Source organism: Vanessa cardui, chromosome 23 (assembly GCF_905220365.1).
Source record: "Vanessa cardui chromosome 23, ilVanCard2.1, whole genome shotgun sequence".
Taxonomy (NCBI): Eukaryota; Metazoa; Arthropoda; class Insecta; order Lepidoptera; family Nymphalidae; genus Vanessa; species Vanessa cardui.
The window spans coordinates 10,976,794-10,995,689 of NC_061145.1; the positions used below are offsets into that span (position 1 = coordinate 10,976,794).

Sequence of the window (18,896 nt, forward strand, 5' to 3'; positions counted from 1 at the left end):
CCAAACGATGGTAAATATATTTTTAATAACGCATAAATATAATTTGAATCAAAGCGGCCGGCCTCGAGCCGCGTGGTAGGGCCGAAACGTTTGAAAAAAACTTGATTGAGTAAAGCGCTCCTATCCGCCGCCATTTACATACATCATTCGTTCAAATAAATGAAAAATATACAACACAATTTATCCCCAACACGAAAAAGAACTAATCAAATCTGTCTCATGTATTTTTATTTAATTACACCTAATCTTTTAACTTGTTTTTAAATTCCTAAAATATTAGTAAATAATGGCCATCATAACCGACCTTGTTTTATTTGAAATCTATAAATAACATTTTGTTTAAACTTATAATAACAACTTCGAACCTGTAGCTTATTGGAATATTAATTCAAAAGTTGTAAATAGTTATATTATTTCGTGTAAACTCACTTTGTATATAAATAAATCGTAAAGGGATTATCCTCTGATCGTAAAGCTAGCGAATCGCCCCGGATTTACACGAATGTAGTTTATAATAATATATAATTTATATCTTATACCATTAAGGAATATTATCTAACAGTCAAAGGGCGTTTGTGTGTTAAAGGATTTTACAACATTAATGACTAATGAGTTGAGCATACCTTGAGAATGAGATGATCGCCTTCAGGCTGTTTCAAATAACAAAAATATGTTTATTATTATAGTTCATGAAAAAATCAAAATCCATACTTGTAAAAGTGAAATAAAAAGTATAAACATATAATGCGCTGAGTTTCTTCACTGGTTCTTCTAAGGCCCGAGGTGTTAATTTCCGAATCGGTAGTAGATTTTGGATTATCATTAACCAAGTGTAATCACTTCCATATCGGAAAAGATATTTCCATTTTAGTGAAATTTAAGAACTGGATAAATAGTTCCCGTGATCACTCCAAACAAACAAATTATGCCGACCTCCGTGGTCGAGTGGTGTGTACACCGGTTTTCATGGGTACGCCACTCTGAGGTCCCGGGTTCGATTCTCAGCCGAGTCGATGTAGATTCCATTAGTTTTCTATGTTGTCTTGGGTCTGGGTGTTTGTGGTATCTTCGTTACTTCTGATTTCCATAACACAAGTGCTTCCGCTATTTACATTGGGATAAGAGTAATGTATGTGACGTTGTCTCATATTTATTTATTTATTTATTTAATTATGCCTCTTTACAAAATTAATAATAATAAATACAGATTATACTCTCCATAAACAGACATGATGATAAAATATATCAATTGTATTAATTAATTACTAATTAGATTATTATATTCCATTGAACAATTAGCATTTCAGTTTAACGACAAAGTACTGGGGAACAATTACAGCAACTCATTGTTGTATGCGGAGGAGCGCATTCATTAACTTCGCTCAATTTGCTTTCATTTATTTTACAGGAAACAATTAATCAAGGAAAGTATTTTCTTTAAAGAGTATAATATTTGCATTTATATTGAAACGAAAAGTGTATTCTTTATTTTTGTATGTGATACGTCTTAAGGAGCGTTAGGAAAACAACACGTGAAAACTACACGATGATATCGTCAATTAAGTTTAATTTTAATTTTCGATACAAGATGTTGTAGATGATAAAAAGCTAAATACATTACATAAATTTATAATTGTGTTTAACTAATGAATGTATTTTTTAAATATTGAATAAGAGTAACTACTGAGTTTCTTGCCGGTTCTTCTCGGTAGAATCTACTTTCCGAACCGGTGGTAACTTCACTTAATTGTTAAATGACGATTCAAAAGTGCCTACTTGAATAAAGTTTATTTTGATTTTGATTAAATAGCGATTTTTTTTGTGACTTAATTTGGTAGTGAGCGTCATAGTAGGGAGTAGATAGAGGTATATTATTATACTGTTGAAATGAGTTGTTTGTAGGCACTTAAAAATTAGTAAAGAAATGGAACATCTTATGCGTGCGTCTTATTTATTTTACTAAAATCTATGCTAATATTATAAAAGATAAAATAACTTTGTGTCTGAGGCTGCATGCCTAATCTAATTTCATAGAATCATTTGTATACCACCAACCCACATTGGAACAGCGTGGTGGGATATGTTCCAAACTTTCTTCTCAAAGGAAGAGGAGGACTTAGCAGTGGGAAATTTACAGGCTGTTCTTGTTGTTTCGTATAATAATGCCAAATATTCGTGCCAAATGCCAACACAACTACTGAGTTGGAACTGTATCGATCGATGCTTCATGTGTACGCATTAACAGAAAGATCTGTTATATATAATGTTTTCTGTATAAATAACTTGAATTATTAATAATAAACCTATATCTCGTTTATGGAAATCATCGAATATGAATTCCACAAACTTTTGAGTATTCATTTCAAAAGCTCGTTTCACGTGAAGCCTCCGGCTTGGATTATGAATTCTTCCGAGAATCGCCACTTAATACACATCAAACAAAAACACGTTGAGCAAACATAGAGCTTGATTGGATAGGGAATGTTATGATATTCATAATAAATCTTATATACTAAACCTGAAAAGTCTGTATAGACGTGATCAACTCTGTAGCTAGGCGGAATTGAAAAAAAAAAATGTATTTGGTAGTACAATTCTTAAAAATGGTTATAAGGTTCGAATCACGCTGAGCCAATATTTACTTGTGAAAGTACTTACATATAAAACAAAGTCCCCGATCGCGGCTGTCTATCTGTATGTTTGTGTTAAACTCCAAAACTACTGAACGGATTTTCATGCGGTTTTCACTAATAGAGGGAATCATAAGGAAGGTTTAACTATATCATTTATTAAGGTTTTTATGTAAATAAGTTAGAATGGATATGTCGGAAAAAAGGCCAAAAAATTAAAAAATAATTAAAAAGAACACTTATCCGTCGGTGCGAAGTCGGGACGGGCCGTTAGTTTCAGATAAAAATAGTCGCTCTTACCAATTAGTAGAGTGGAATACATTAGGTATATTAATTAAATTTTGGAGTTTAAATCAAACTAGGGTTTAATTACAACTAACACGAGACCGATATCGGAATAATTCATCCGTTAATCTTAATTAAAGTTTGTATCAGATATTGTATATGAATAGGGTTTTGAATAACAATTAATAATTATTGTAACACAAAGTAATTAATATTATATCACGCTGGTTCAATGGACAGAAATTGTGGGGAGAATTACATTTGAAGGACGTAGGTTCAAAGTCTGTTCAATTGAAATACTTGACCCTGGGGTGTGAAAAAGTATTTCTTTAACAAGATGTGTTTTAATGCCTGATTCGAATAGAAACGAAATTCAGACAGGCAGGCAGGGAAATGATGCTAATGAAGTATTTTCAATTTCGATTGTATATACTTAATTAAGTACTCATAGTAAAATTCATACTCATACAAACGAGTGTCAGAGTCATTTAAAATCAAAAGTTAAGTTAAAGATTGAGTGCATTAATGTTTATATTATAAGGTTAAGTGTAGTGACCAGTTTCATTTGAAAAAAATATGCTAGGATTAGTGCTGTTTCGTCACGGCAGCATGCCAAAACGATCCTGCAGCGTCCACTAAAAATACGGAGAGGATACCGCTGGTTTTTAGTGGGTATTCCGGTATTTTTGTGCACCGACAAACCGCACATCCCCCGTCTTCACCTATGGAAAATGCGTAATGCCTTTTTCTAGCGATAAAAAAAAGCGTCAGTATTATTTCGTCACGGTAGCATGCAAAATTGAGCCCGCCGAAATTGGGAAGTACCGTTAGTTTTTCGATGAGTATTCCGGTGCCAAGGATGCTTCATGTGGTAAACAAAAATTAGTCCTTTAGGAGTTAAGGTGCATTGAAATGTCTGTGAGGATTAAGTGATTTTTGGAACAACAAGCGAGGAAGAAAGGGTGATTATTGCCTGGTAACCAAATAGGCTTGCACAAAGTTATGTAGTTAGCGGTTCCCGGGGACTTGTGTAACATTTTCATGTTGTTAATTCTAACATTCTAACGAAAAATCGAGCATCCCCTCCCCGATACGGCGTCGATATATCAGTCAATGTAATTAATCTGCCCGCAACAACCGTTACCTGACTGCGTCACGCTTGATTTATGACGTCACGACGTACGAACAATAAATAACCTCTCTTGTATATTTGTTTGTATATATATCTTGAAATCTGACCCCCATGGTTCTGTGGCCATCCTCATTGAGTTCCAGGTTAGAGAGGACGTAAAACTATCGTTTTACATTTGAACCGTGAAAAGCACGTGTAAGATATCTCATACCTAATAGCTATGTATTCATTACGATTAGCCGTCATATTCAAAATTATAGTATGAGAGTAATCATTTACATATCCTTAATTGGTTTCGGTTTATGTGATAAAGTCATATTTTATATTTTAAGTCTTTTTTTGAAGAAACAAAACAAATAAAATCAAAATATACTTTATTCAAGCACTTTTGAATCATCATTTAACAACTACTTTAAGTGAAGCGACCGCCGATTCGGCAAGTAGATTCTACCGAGAAGAACTAGTAAGATATGATATGTTATATGTGTATGTTATAAATGTATTTTTTTGCCCTGAAGTCAAAAGAATACTAGTAATTACCAAAATTAATTAAGATATTATTAATATTTCTATGCGATCCGTAAACCATTGCACTATTGAGGCATGAAGTCTGCCATTATCAAGATATCATAATACTGTACATTTTTTTTACGCTATAGGTTGCCGAATGAGCATGTGGACCACCTGATAGTAAGTGGTCACCACCGTCCAAAGACACTGGCGCTGTAAGAAACATTAACCATGCCTTACATCGCCAATGCTCCATCAACCTTGGGAACTAAGATGTTGTTCCTTGTCCTGTAGTTACACTGGCTGACACTACCTTCAGGTCGGAACACAATAATACTAAGTACTGTTATTTGGTGGTAGAATATCTGATGAGTGGTCTACCAAGAAGTGTATTCCGTCAGTAATAAATGATAGCATAGTGAAACATACAACTACATTATTATGAAGTAACACAAGTATTGTAGGCGTTTTAAACCTTTTAATAAAAAATCCAATTATACGAGTATATCTATTGGCGCCCTTCGGCGACAGACGGCCCTTAATATGCCTCATGTTTCTTTTATTTTATTTATTTATTTTTTTATTTTAATGCTTTATTGTACAATACAAAAGTATTAACAAAAGGCGGGCTTAATGCTACTGCATTCTCTACCAGCCAACCTTAGGATGTACAAGAAAGAATGATATAGGTGTACAAAAAACATAAGATAGTCTTAAAAAATTAAACGATAATATAATATAATATAATATAATATAATATAATATAATATAATATAATATAATATAATATAATATAATATAATATAATATAATATAATATAATATAATATAATATAATATAATATAATATAATATAATATAATATAATATAATATAATATAATATAATATAATATAATATAATATAATATAATATATTATAATATAATATAATATAATATAGTATGAGTACATACATATAATGAAGATTCCAAAAATCAACTATTATTGCTTTGATTTATGTAGTATTTTTTCAGAGCAATTTTAAAAGTGTTTCGCGAAGGAGATTTTCTTATTTTTTCTGGTAAGCTGTTCCATAAACGAATAGCAGTCACAGTAAACGACTTCGACATAAAGCCTGAATGGTGCGGTGGAAATGACAACAACAGGTTTTCCGTGGAGCGAAGCGATCTGTCATGTGCGTCAGCCCTTAGCACGAATTTGGATACCAAATACTGGGGATAATTTGGGTCATTCAGAATTGAGTATAGCGTGCAAAGAATTCTGCATGACCTACGATCACGTATCGAGAGCCAATTTAATTGCGAGCGGTAGGAAGAAACGTGATCATACTTCCGCAAATTAAATATAAATCGAATGGCAGTATTAAGGAGTCGCTCGAGTTTATTTACTAAATCTTCATTTGCATCCAGATAACATATGTCACCATAGTCAATTATTGGTAGTAACAGTGTATTGACAAGTTGTATTTTCGTTTTAGTTGGTAACATATGTTTTAAGCGCATCATATTATGCATTGTACAGTAAAACTTTCGCGACACCTCCCCCACCTGGTCAGACCAGCTTAAGTGTTTATCCAAAGTCACTCCAAGATCTTTAACGGAATCGGAAAACGGAATTAGACAATTATTGTAAAATAGTTTATAATTCGAAGTGTCAATTTTAGCGTGCTGTTTACGACTACCAATGATTATAGCCTGACACTTTGCCGGATTCACCGAGATACCATAGCGAGCAGACCACAGAGATATCTGTGATAGGTCCGTATTAAGCGCAGCAATAGCATCAGACAAACAATCAGAAGTAGCGTGTCTATAAAGCTGCAAGTCATCTGCATAAAGATGGTAGCTTGACGAGATACAGGAAGTAACGGAGTTTATAAACAAAGAGAAAAGCAGAGGAGAAAGTATACCGCCTTGAGGAACGCCTGCATTCAAGCAGCACCAGTCAGAATAGTCCTGACCTATGCGGATTGCCTGCTGGCGCCCTCGAAGATAAGATGAGAACCATTGCATAGCGGAGTCTGAAACATTTACCTGAGCCAGAAAAGCAAGAAGCAAGTCATGGTCCACAGCATTAAAAGCATTACTAAAATCAATGAGGACAAGAACTGTGACGCGCTTATTTTCCATTGCTTCTCTTATATCCTCAGTTACTTTTAGCAACGCCGTGGTAGTACTGTGCCCCGCTCTAAAGCCCGATTGTAAGGGATTCAATAAGTTGTAAGATGAGAGGAACTGTGATAATTGCTGGTAAACAATGGACTCCAGTACTTTGGACAGGAAAGGTAAGATTGAAATTGGACGATAATGCTTAGGCAGAGAGGGATTTGATATTTTAGGAAGTGGGAGAACAAATGCCTTACGCCACAAGTCCGGAAAGGTGTTTGTTGATAGAGAAAAATTAATAATATGGGAAATTATATAAAGGAGAGAGTCTAATAGATGGGATATCATGATACAACTTATGTCATCGCAGCCTATGGCCTTAGAGGAGAACGACAGTATACATTTTTTAATTTCAGCTCCGCCAACAGAAGAAAAATTAAAAGGATAAGGATGTTTTGGCAAACTATTTATTTCACTCAAAGTCGAAAATTTAGTTTGAACGTCAAGTACTTCTGATGAAGCAAAGTATGTGTTTAAATTGTTCAAATTAATATTACAGCTGGTATCGGTATGAGAGGGTTTGCCGATTCCAATGGTTTTTAAAAAATTATAGGTACTGGATGATGAAGGAGAATTAGCTAATTGATCAAAGATATATTGGCGTTTTAGATTCCTACACATCTTGTTGCATCGATTCCTTGCAGCCTTATAAATTGTCCAATTCGTCTCCGATCGGTCTTTTTTGTATTTGCGAAAAGCCCGATCTCGTTTTACCCTCGCTCTGCGAAGTTCGTCATTGAACCACGGACACCCTCTGTGATTAAGTTTAACATCACGTATCGGAGCATGTCGATCAAATAAATTTAAAATTTCACTACGCAAGCACTCGACCTTTTCATCCACTGTCTCCATATTCAATAAAGCGGTCCAGTCAATAATTGAGGCGTCATACCGAAGCTTATCCAAATCAATTCCAGAGTAGTTTCTGAGTTTTAAGGTCTTTTTCTTAAGCTTCGGTACTTTGATCCTGTAGGAAGCAAAAATTAAATCATGGAGAGAGAATGCTGGAGCAGAGTACTGTCCATATTTAGCAATAAGGTTCGCTTCAGATACAATGATTAAATCGAGTAAGGTATCAGAAGTATTAGTGCTATGAGTGGGTTGTAATGGCAAACAATTAATATTTAAAGAATTAAAAATAGTGCTTAATTTATGTGACCGATAATCACTTTTCAGCATACAAGTATTTAAGTCACCCATAAATATGACATGAGTGTAGTTAAAAATAATATTCTCAAATATAAGCTCTAGTTGATTAAAGTAATCGATATTAGGTGGGCAGTAAATCACACCGACAGCTATTTTGATACCTAAGTTAAGTTCAATAAATAAGTATTCGGCTGCTGAGCTGTAAGTGGAGGGAGATTGATCAATTACCTTAAAAGGTATGCTACTTTTTAAATAAATTGCCACTCCACCACCACGTTTACCGATGCGGTCATTCCTTATAAGTATAAAACCAGGAATAGAAAAAGAAGACGACTGTAAGGAAGGCTTTAACCACGTCTCAGATATTAAGAGAGCGTGCAAATTTTTTAAATTAAAAGTGCCGTGTATATCCGAAAAATGACTCGGTACACTTTGTGCATTGATATGACAGATGTTAAAATTATGAGAATAAGGCGATAAATCATTCATTAGATGTTCACCTAAAGTTAGACCATCATTATCTATGGAACAGAAAGAAATATCACTCATGGCTGAATGGAACGAATCATCACTGGAGCTCATAATTATATAAATATATCTAATAAAATAATATATAAATATATGTAATAAAATAATATATAATATATGAATATTATATAAAAAGAAATAAATATGTCAAAATATTCAAAAATGGATAAAATTGGACCTGTATGCTCTTAGTTGCACATCCTGCTGGCAAAAAAAAAAAAAAAAAAACTTTATACAATAAAAAAAAAAAACAAAGAAATGCACACAAAACAACTACAAAGTTATTTTACATCATAAAAGAAATGAGAAAAAAAAAATGTCTTTTCTGTCGCCGATACTCCCTAGGGTCCGTGGCGCGGGTGTTATATACTTCTTTGCTATATAATATAATAGTAAGCAAAACATATTTATTTTATTAAAAAGCCTATATATTTTTATTAATTATATGCTATATATTATTTCATTAATAATTATCATCATCATTACACAGTAAAAATAAAATCGCTTACCGCCGGCTATCCCTACGTATGCTTAGATCTTTAAAATTACGCAACGGATTTTGATGCGGTATTTTTAACAGATGGAGTGATTCGAGAGAAAGATTTTTGTATATAATAAACATGGCCAATATAGTAAAGAAACACTTATAATCATTTTAGAAGTTACTAATATGATGTCTTAAATAATCAAATTCAGTAATATTTAGTATCAGTATTGCACCCGTGCGAAGACGGGGCGAGTCGCTAGTTAATTATAATATATATTAATTTGATGTTTCGCGTCTCGCATGAATCATGTGACCAAATTTTTGTTTTACTAGTTAAAGCATTCTCTTCTGTTTACATATTTGGTTTAATTTCGTTAATTTGCTGCCCCAAATTGTACATCAAATCTTGATAACAGCCCTTACACTGAATTAATATAAGCTGATAAGGTTACAAGTATAAATTAGAATCATCTCTAGCAGTCAAATCTCGAATGTATTGCGGCGGGGCCGACCCGACTGAGCTCCTCCGAGGTGCGGTTAGGCAGGCAGCCTGTAACGACATCAGGGTCAATTATATTAGTTGAAGGTCTACAAATTGTAGTAGTTTACGTCTACACCAATTATTTATCACGAAACCTATGTTTAAGATACAAGATGGAGGTGCGGTTTGAATATGAATTTCAAACAGGTTCCATTCGCAAGAGTAGTAATTAGAAGTGATAAGATTCTTCCAAATACCCTTAGGGAATTATGCAATTGATATATTATCGTGACGTCATACATGAGCTGACTGTGATCTATGGATCTTCTACCTGTTGACTTCCAGGCAGGATTTATTAATTTAAATAATTGTAGTAACTAACATGACTGTATTATTTTAAATGTTGAAAAATATTAACTACTGAGTTTCTTGCCGGTTGTTCTCGGTAGAATCTACTTTCCGAACCGGTGGTAGCTTCGCTTAATTGTTAAGTGACGATTCAAAATTGCTTGTAAAAGCCCACTTGAATAAAGTTTATTTTGATTTTGATTTTGATCTATTTCACCATGATTAGTCTTAGAATAAGGTTCAGTGAGGACTGGCAGGTCAATGATTCAGTCTGAATATTAGACAGAAGTAAAAATACTAAATCACTAATTATTTCTATTTTTATTAAAATATATTATTAAATAATACTATTTCCACTGTTAAATAAACCCTTCATTACAATCGTAAGAAATCTATGTGTTATTAAAACAAAACTATTAGTTAAAGCCCAAGTAACAACGAAACAGGTGGAGAACAGCAATATATGTATTAATAAATATATGTATGTCATTGCACATAATATAATGCTCATTGCTACTCGTTGGAGTTTCTGATCTATCTTTTATAAGTTCAGATTCACAAAAAAATAAAGACTAAAGCAGCGACGGGTGTAACACGTTTCTTAATAAAAAGCGCCCTTTGCGAACAAACTTTCACCCCTTAGCTTAGCTCTTTCAATATGAACTTCCAAACACACTGTTACTGTGACGTACTTTTACTCATAGACAGACGCCTAAACACCAATTCATTATCAAACTTATAACCTTAAACAAAATCAACTTCTGTACATGTGTAAATTAATTCTTTCCATTAGTATTTAACTAATAGAATAACTCTTTGAAAATGCTTTATTCATGCTCAACAATTTCCGCTTGGAGTAAAGCTATGTGTAAGTTTGTCAGGGAACCACTCACTTATTAGAAAGAATAATTAAAAAATATAAGTTGTTACCTTAACAAGCGTAAATGGAATAAAGGGAAGATTTTTTTTTTAATAAAAAATGAATTATCCATTTTGCGATGGATTGACAGTTAAATCAAAGTTCGAAGAAGATTTAATTTAAAGAATTAAATTTATTAAGTAAAACGTATTCTATCAATTAAATTTTTTTAATATTACACAACATACTAGCTGTCGTGTGTATGTGTACCCGCGTTGTTATATGTTAGACAAAAAAATTGGCCTTTTCTTAAAGTTCAAATTTGCCACATACCAAATTTCATCAAATTCGTTTCAACGGTTTGGTTGTGAAAGAGCGACAGGCAGACAGAGTTACTTTCGCATTTGTAATATTAATATAGATGATATAATTATTACAAAAATTTTGAAAAGATTACTTGATTATACAAAGATGTTTGCAATAAACGAGATAGAACGGACTCTCATCCTCCTGCCCTTTTCCCAATTTTGTTCGGGGTCGGCGCAGCATGTCTTCTCCTTCCATACTTCTCTGTCAGACGTCATCTCACACGTAACATTCTTTCTAACCATATCGTCTTTCACACAGTCCATCCATCGTTTTCTTGGTCGTCTTCTACCTCTAAATCCATCCTCATCCATGCTCAAGGCCTTCCTCACTATGTGTTCCTCATTCCTCCGCATTACATGCCCATACCATGATAGCCGCCTTCCACATAACTTCTCGGCTATCGGTGTCACTTTCAAACTTCCTCTTATGTACTCATTCCTTACTCTATCCATTTGCGTGACACCACACATTCCTCTCAGCATTCTCATCTCCGCAACATGCAATTGTCTTTCAGTCATCCCTTTTGTAGCCCAACACTCAGATTCATATAGGACAGCAGGTCATTTTAGCAACATGGACAATGGAAACGGACTAGATTAAAAAATAGAATAAAAACAAACCTAATGCTTGTCGAAATTGGTCGGGAGATTGCTTTTCAAACGTCATGCGATACTCGGTCGCGTGTCATTTGAAGAGTAATCCACAATATTTACAATTGTATCGTAAATTGAATACAAATGGAATTGCTATGTTTTTTGGTAAACTTTTTAGAATTCCGTTTAAAATTGCCCTCCGCGTTATTTGATCTGTTTGAACATTCGACTACCAGTTTAATGTATATAGAGACAATAGTGCTGGGAGCCGAGATGGCACAGTGGTTAGAACGCTTGCATCTTAACCTATGATTGCGGATTCAAACCCAGCCGAACACCAATGAATATTCATGTGCTTAATTTGTGTTTATAATTCATCTCGTGCTCGGCGGTGAAGGAAAACATTTAATTTCATAGACATTCTGCCACATGTGTATTCCACCAACCCACATTGGAACAGCTTGGTGAAATATGTTTCCAACCTTCTCACGGGGAAAGAAGGCCTTAGCCTAGCAGTGGGTAATTTACAGGCTGTTGTTGTTGTAGTGCTAAAATTTAATTTTTTTATTTTATTAATTAAAAGTACCTGGTGATCTGCTCTGTCGACAATTCAGATATTTTCACTCTCTCTATATTAGTGTATGTTACTGCAAATTACCTAAAAAAACGAAAAGAATTCAATCAGTTAAAATGTCATGTAAAATTAAAAAAAATCTTACAATTATTACACGATTTCCTCATAAAAATGTGACACTCTGTTACGTTGTCACTTTCATCGTCAAAGCGTTCCCAATTTAAGATGTAAGATGTTATGTTCATGGTGCCAGCGACAACCCACACTCTCTTTGTTTGATAGAATAATTGGTGGTATTGGTATCCAACCAAAAGCACTTGCACATGTGACAATACGTACTACTTAAATGAAAGATACAGGCCCGGGACGTTTAGCTTTCGTTAGAAATTCATAATTAAACTAGTATAAAAAGTATCAATAAATAAGGCATATTATGCTGTTTGATTATCTTGATGATAAAAGATCTCGGAATAAGTACTCGTTGACTTTAATGCAGGATTTTAGAGCTCTACCACGCTGCTCCGATGGGGCTGATAGATTCTCATCCAATTAGATTTCCTTTAGATAGCTTCTCTAACCGATGAGCACGAATTGTATTATAAATACAAATTAAGTTCATGAATTCAGTTGTTTGGAGTCAATATAATTGGTTAAGGAGCTCGCCGTGTAATTTTGCTCTGCTCAGGTCTGAGGTTTGAAATTCCGAACCGGTGGTAGATTATTGACTATCAATAAGAAAGTGTAACCACTTTTATTTTTAATAAAGATTTTCAATATTGACTTTTAACCACTGGGCTATCACTGTTCTTTAAAAGTTAGGCATGTAATTGAGGGTAACTAATCACTACTGCTTTTTCGTCAACTGTTCTTGGTATATTTATATTCTGAGCCTTAACTAAAATGGTGGTTCAATTGTTCTTGTAAAAGTTAGCTTGAATAAAGTATATTTTGAAGAATAATCTTGATGTTCTTTCAGTAAAAATAGACATCTTTCTTTTGCGGACCTATTCGACGGAAAAAGCCATTACTGTTTATGGTCACAAACATACACATATATCATAATACTAACGTTCGTACACGATTCCCTAAGTGACTTAACTAACATTAACAATAATGTCAGAAAGCCAGTAAAGCTGACAGTGACATACGACGTTTTCTTAATTAAGCTTCGCTGGAAAAATTATATTTTGAGAAAACAGCAGATGAAGAGCGCTCGGCATTCTTATAAACTATTTCATTAAAGCACTTTATTTGATTGCAGCAATTTATTTTGATTAAATCCTGTGAATCAAATTGCCAACTATCGTGGTGGTACCTATTGACCACGTATATAGATTACGTAATATCAACCTGCAATACTTAAAATTAAGATATGCTTAAAATTTCAGCTGTGGTGACCATTTATCTGACGATGCCAACAAAAATGCTGTGTATGTCTTTGTGTGTGTTTTTAGACAACAAATATTAGAAAAAAGTATAACTGAGAAATATATTTCGTAACATACAGGAAATTTTCTTTGATATTTTTATTCGCCTTACTAAGGAATGTTTCGCTATAAAAGTTTTACAGGAAAAAACATTTGCTTTGTAACTGTTCCTCTGGAACTATATAGTTTCGTAGTTTTTATGAAAGAGCAGATATTTTTAATCTTTTGAACATTACGAAAGAAAAATTCTTTGCTATATGCAAACTGTTAGGAAAATGTTTAAAATTCCGAACCCGTTCGTGGAAATACATTTATGTGTCCACTTTAATACATTTAAAAACGGAATCCGCTATGTGTGCAGATTTAAAACAATAGGAGTATTTGTACTTTTATGAAACATATGAACCGAGATGGCCCAGTGGTGAGAACGCGTGCATCTTAACTGATGATTGCGGGTCAAACCCAGGCAAGCACCACTAAATATTCATGTGCTTAATTTGTGTTTATAATTCATGTCGTGTGGCGGTGAAGTAAAACATTCTAAGGAAACCTGCATGTGTCTAATTTCATAGAAATTAGTAGTGGAATATGTTCCAATCTTTCTCCTTAAAAGAAAGAGGAGGCCTTAGCCCAGCATTGGGAAATTTACAGGCTGTTGTTGTTCAAACATATATGAACACAAACATAAAACTAAAAAAGTTTTAAAATGTATTACCAATAATTTTATTTGTGAACAAACTAGTCCGCGCCATGCATTAGCGAAACGTTAAATCAGACGAAAAGGGCAAAAAAACTCAAGCCTCAAGTCTGCACACAATTCAATCTACAGAGCATTATTGAATCAATACTCAGCCATTCGAAATTGCACTTTGACACTATCGAATAAAGTTTGAATTCAATTGGCGTTGTCAGCGTGTTTGAAGCAATTTGAACTTTATAGTCAGTAATCTGTTCCGGGACTCGAGCAGTTTCTTTATTTGGGAATTGGTTCGTTTTGATGCTTTCGAGTGATTGTCTGAGGCTGAGGCTTTCGAGACAATCAATTATTTAGTGCCTTAATAATATCCGATTTACTATTAATTAGCGCCCGCCCCTGCTTCGCTTGGGTGCTGATACTAAGTATACTACACATTTTATTTATTTACAACATCACATTAGAAATTTCTAAAATTATCAGTGTTTCTTTACTATATTATTCATGTTTTATATACAAAAGTCGCTTGGATTTAATTATTTGAACAAGATTTAAAGTAATAGCGTGTAAATATACCAATACTGGACCAAGGCCCCCTCCTCCTTTGAGCAGTCTCATCATGTTTTTCTTCACCACCAAGCACGAGATTAATTATAAACATAAGCTAAGCACATCTCTCAGTAGTCCTATGAGTTTGAACTCGCAATCATCGGTTAAGATGAACGCGTTTTGACCATCTTAGGTCTTCCTTAAAATTATACACGTAATAAAATAAATTCTATATTATACAGATTTATTAAATACATGTCTCGTCTATTAAAGGTAGTTCTGTAGATTTGTACTTAGGGCTCTCACGCTGTTACCTCTCTGAACTACAGGGCTCCGTCTTTGTCTTAAGTAAGTGCCAGCTCTTGAACCACCCGTAGCGCGCACGAGTTTCAAGATATGTATTTTATTACTCTTATAGTACTTGATAATCACTATTTAAATTGAACAATGAAATGAAAATATTTAAATAAAACTATTTATAACGGATGAATCGCGTATATTAATTATTTTTAAACATCCCGACGTTTCGAGCACTTTGCAGTCTGCCCGTGACCACGAACACTGTACACATGTAATCATCGCGAAAATTTAAGACAACGAAATGAAAATATGATAAAATAACATTTGTAAAATGATTCGTGTTTTACATGAATCTGATAGAATCATTTTAAAAATTCAATTAAAATTTAAATGTTTTTTGAATACCAAAGAACGTTTCCGTAACGATTTCTATTGTAAATGCAATTAATAGAATCATATAAATGTATAATTCAAATAAAATTAAATGTAAACGGAAATGTATTGATATTATTCTTTAATCAAGTTAATAAAGCGTCTATTAGCGCAATGGTTTAGTATATATGCAGCTAGCATAGCCATGTTAGTCGCAGTTTCGACCGTGATACTTATGGAGTGTGGTCACCCCCATATCTAGCAAGCTTTTCATTTAATTGGAGGGAGAAATTACTATGTATTTTGTTCCTTTAAATTGAGAATTGCAATTGCCGCTTTGAGACACACTGCCCTCTGCTTATAGATTAAAATAGGAATGGTCCAAAATCAAAATCAAAATAAACTTTATTCAAGTGGGCTTTTACAAGCACTTTTGAATCGTCATTTAACAATTAAGTGAAGCTACCACCGGTTCAGAAAGTAGATTCTACCGAGAAGAACTGGCAAGAAACTCAGTAGTTACTCTTTTTCAACATTTAAAAAAAATACAATCACGTTAGTTAATACAATTATTTAAATTAATATATCCTGCCTAGAAGTTCACAGGTATTAATTCCACGGCTTTTTACATCTATAAAATCTTGTATCGAGTAATACGCCTTTTTTACCAATGTATTTTTTATAAACGATTTGAATTTACGAGACGGCAAAGTTAAAAATGTCTGCGGATATAATGTCCAATAACATACTATATTTTCTTCTTCAAAATAGGACTTGAAGCATATTTCATTACGCTGTTTCAATGCGGTTCGGTGGTCGTACATGAGTCAGGTCAACGTTACAATTACTCATATAAAAAAAACTCTACTACTACACTACTCATATATAAGCGTAGCCCGTTATTCTATTATCTCCGTATTCATTTAAATTGCTTATATTACAAATAGTAGAATTTGATGTGCGTTTGAACTGACAAGCAGCTGGAAGCTGAGTTCAGGCCATTTTACTATTATGACTTAAATTAAATTTAAGTATATATTAAATTTAATTTCAAGCTTGGCTCTTGGAGTAGTGGTGCAAAAAGCTTCATCAAAAGTATAACACCTCGCCTCATTGCCTCCACTGGTGACAGGAGGGCTGGTTCGTTTTTTGCCCAGAGGATCGGAATTGCGATTCAACGAGGAAATGCTGCTAGCATTCTTGCCACCATTCCACTCGGTCAAGATTTATACAGTAACTAGTTTAAGTTCATATTTGTATATATATATATATATATATATATATATATATATATATATATATATATATATATATATATTTAAGCATTTAATGTTGTTAATTCTTAAATTTAAGGCATGAGTATCAGGCAATTATTTAAAGCCATCATTAGTAGCATTTCAAGGAATACCATAGTAATAGCGCTGGAGTGAATTTATATTCCTTGTATTTTACGGAATAGAAACGCGGGCAAACGGAAGCCAGTGAACGTTATTAGATTAAGGTTGCGTTGTATTCCATCTAGACGCCCCGGGAGCCTAATCGCGTTTAGCAAGATGTTCTGTCTCAAACCGAACTGGAATTTATAAACTAACTCCTAGATCTAGATTTATTTTAGTTATTCTAGACAAACACTATTCGTTTCACGGATTTTATTCCAATTGTATTTTAACGTCGTGTCAGTATTATCTCAACGGCAAATGTTTAAATAATATGTATTATTGATTAGTAGCTTAAGACATTTGAGTTTAACGTTGAAGTATTTTTTATAATCATTGAAAACTATATTTTTTATGATACATGTAGGTACCAATGACCCAGCTGATAAGTGGTCACCAACGACCATAGACGTTGGCGCCGTGAGAATTTTAAATATTTCGAATGCGCCACCAATTTGGTCACTAAGATGTTATATCCCATAGTTAGACTGCCTTACTCTTCAAACCGGAATAAAACTATAAAATTGCTGCTTGGCGGTAAAATATATGGTAAGTGAGTGGTACCGACTACCTATCCAGACAGTCACAAATTCCCACCACCAAGTAGAAACTCATATGGATAAGAAATTAACGCACAATGATCCTGAATTACGATCAGCAGTGAACTACGATGGGCTGAGTGAATAGATTAGGCTATGTTATATATTTTACAGTGTAAAAATATTTGAATGTTTTCATACACATACTGTAATAATACTAGTTTCCGCTTTTCATTTTTCCTGAAGACTGCTTTGAAATTATAAGTTGGTAACAATGAAGAAATAACTTGTAAACATAACAAACAAACTCATTTTCACATGTATTAGTTGGGAGTCGGATTCATCAAATTGTTCGTAATCGGACCCATTCGTTATATCAAATTTCATGTTAATACAAACCCAAGTACGGAACCAAAATTAAATGACCTTTACTAGAATCAGCTCACTTAGTCCGAAGGGACATTTCTAATTGGTCATATTTCTTGCAAGTGGGTTAGCCCTCGAGGGACGGGTAATGGGAGAATTCGTTTACTAACGACGCAGGACTAAACGTTCATTGGATAAAATTTATCTGTCTCGCTCCGCCACGTAGATGTAATGTATGTTTTATCTCACTTCATTAATTGTCGTTGCAGAGAAGAATGTTTTAAATGTTCGGAACTTTTCAACCACAGTACATATAACCAAGATTAGTGAATACGCATTAAACATTATAGAAAATCAATGGATATTCATTTTTATAAAGGAAAAGTGGCGTATATTGATTTGATACTAACCAAATAAGCTTAAATTAAAATATACTTTATTCAAGTAGACTTTTAGGAGCATTTCTGAATCGGAAAGTAGATAGGTTCGTAAAGTAGATTCTACCGAGAAGAACCGGCAAGAAACTCAGTAGTTACTCTTTTTTGTTAAAAAATACAGACATATGTTTAATAGTTAAAAACAATTATATTTGTATATAATCATCAATCATCATAATAATATCCTGCCTAGAAGTAATTAATTCCACATTCTTTTTATCGTCTGTATAATCTTGTATTCAATAATATGCCTTCTATTCAAACGTATTTATTACAAATGATTTGAATTTAAATTAATGAATTGATATTAATTTTACAAAGGCAAAGTTAAAAAATTCTGTGGAATTATAGAAACGGATGCCTTGCCCCAAAAAGGATTTACTGACTTTGCGAAGACTTACATTGACTTACATTTGACGGCCTTTTTAGTGACTATTAAAGAGTTCCACTATCATCCCCAGCCCTATTTATATACGATTTGCTACTGAATTTTTGTAATACAATTCGAAGTCAGTATAAAGTGGATTAAAAGGGAATCTATAATCAGATTGACCTTGTTTATCGTCTACATGGCACACAGAAGCTACCGCTAAACATTCCATCCGATATCCTGGTTTCAAAGGTGAGTGAGCCAGTATAATCGGGATACATAATATCATACATT

The 18,896-nt window shown here is 33.6% G+C and overlaps 1 protein-coding gene across 3 annotated transcripts in view; it reads right to left on the reverse strand.

Moving 5' to 3' along the window:
• Positions 1-18,896, reverse strand: part of LOC124539657 (complexin) — a 327,849-nt gene that overhangs the window by 145,616 nt on the left and 163,337 nt on the right. Inside the window, exon 1 of one of the 3 annotated variants that reach the window (XM_047116960.1) lies at positions 12,125-12,196. The exons of the other annotated variants lie outside the window; for them this stretch is intronic. The gene's annotated coding sequence lies outside the window, so the exon portion shown is untranslated. Of the gene's footprint in view, positions 1-12,124; positions 12,197-18,896 lie in introns of those variants that run through there. 3 annotated transcript variants of the gene reach the window in all.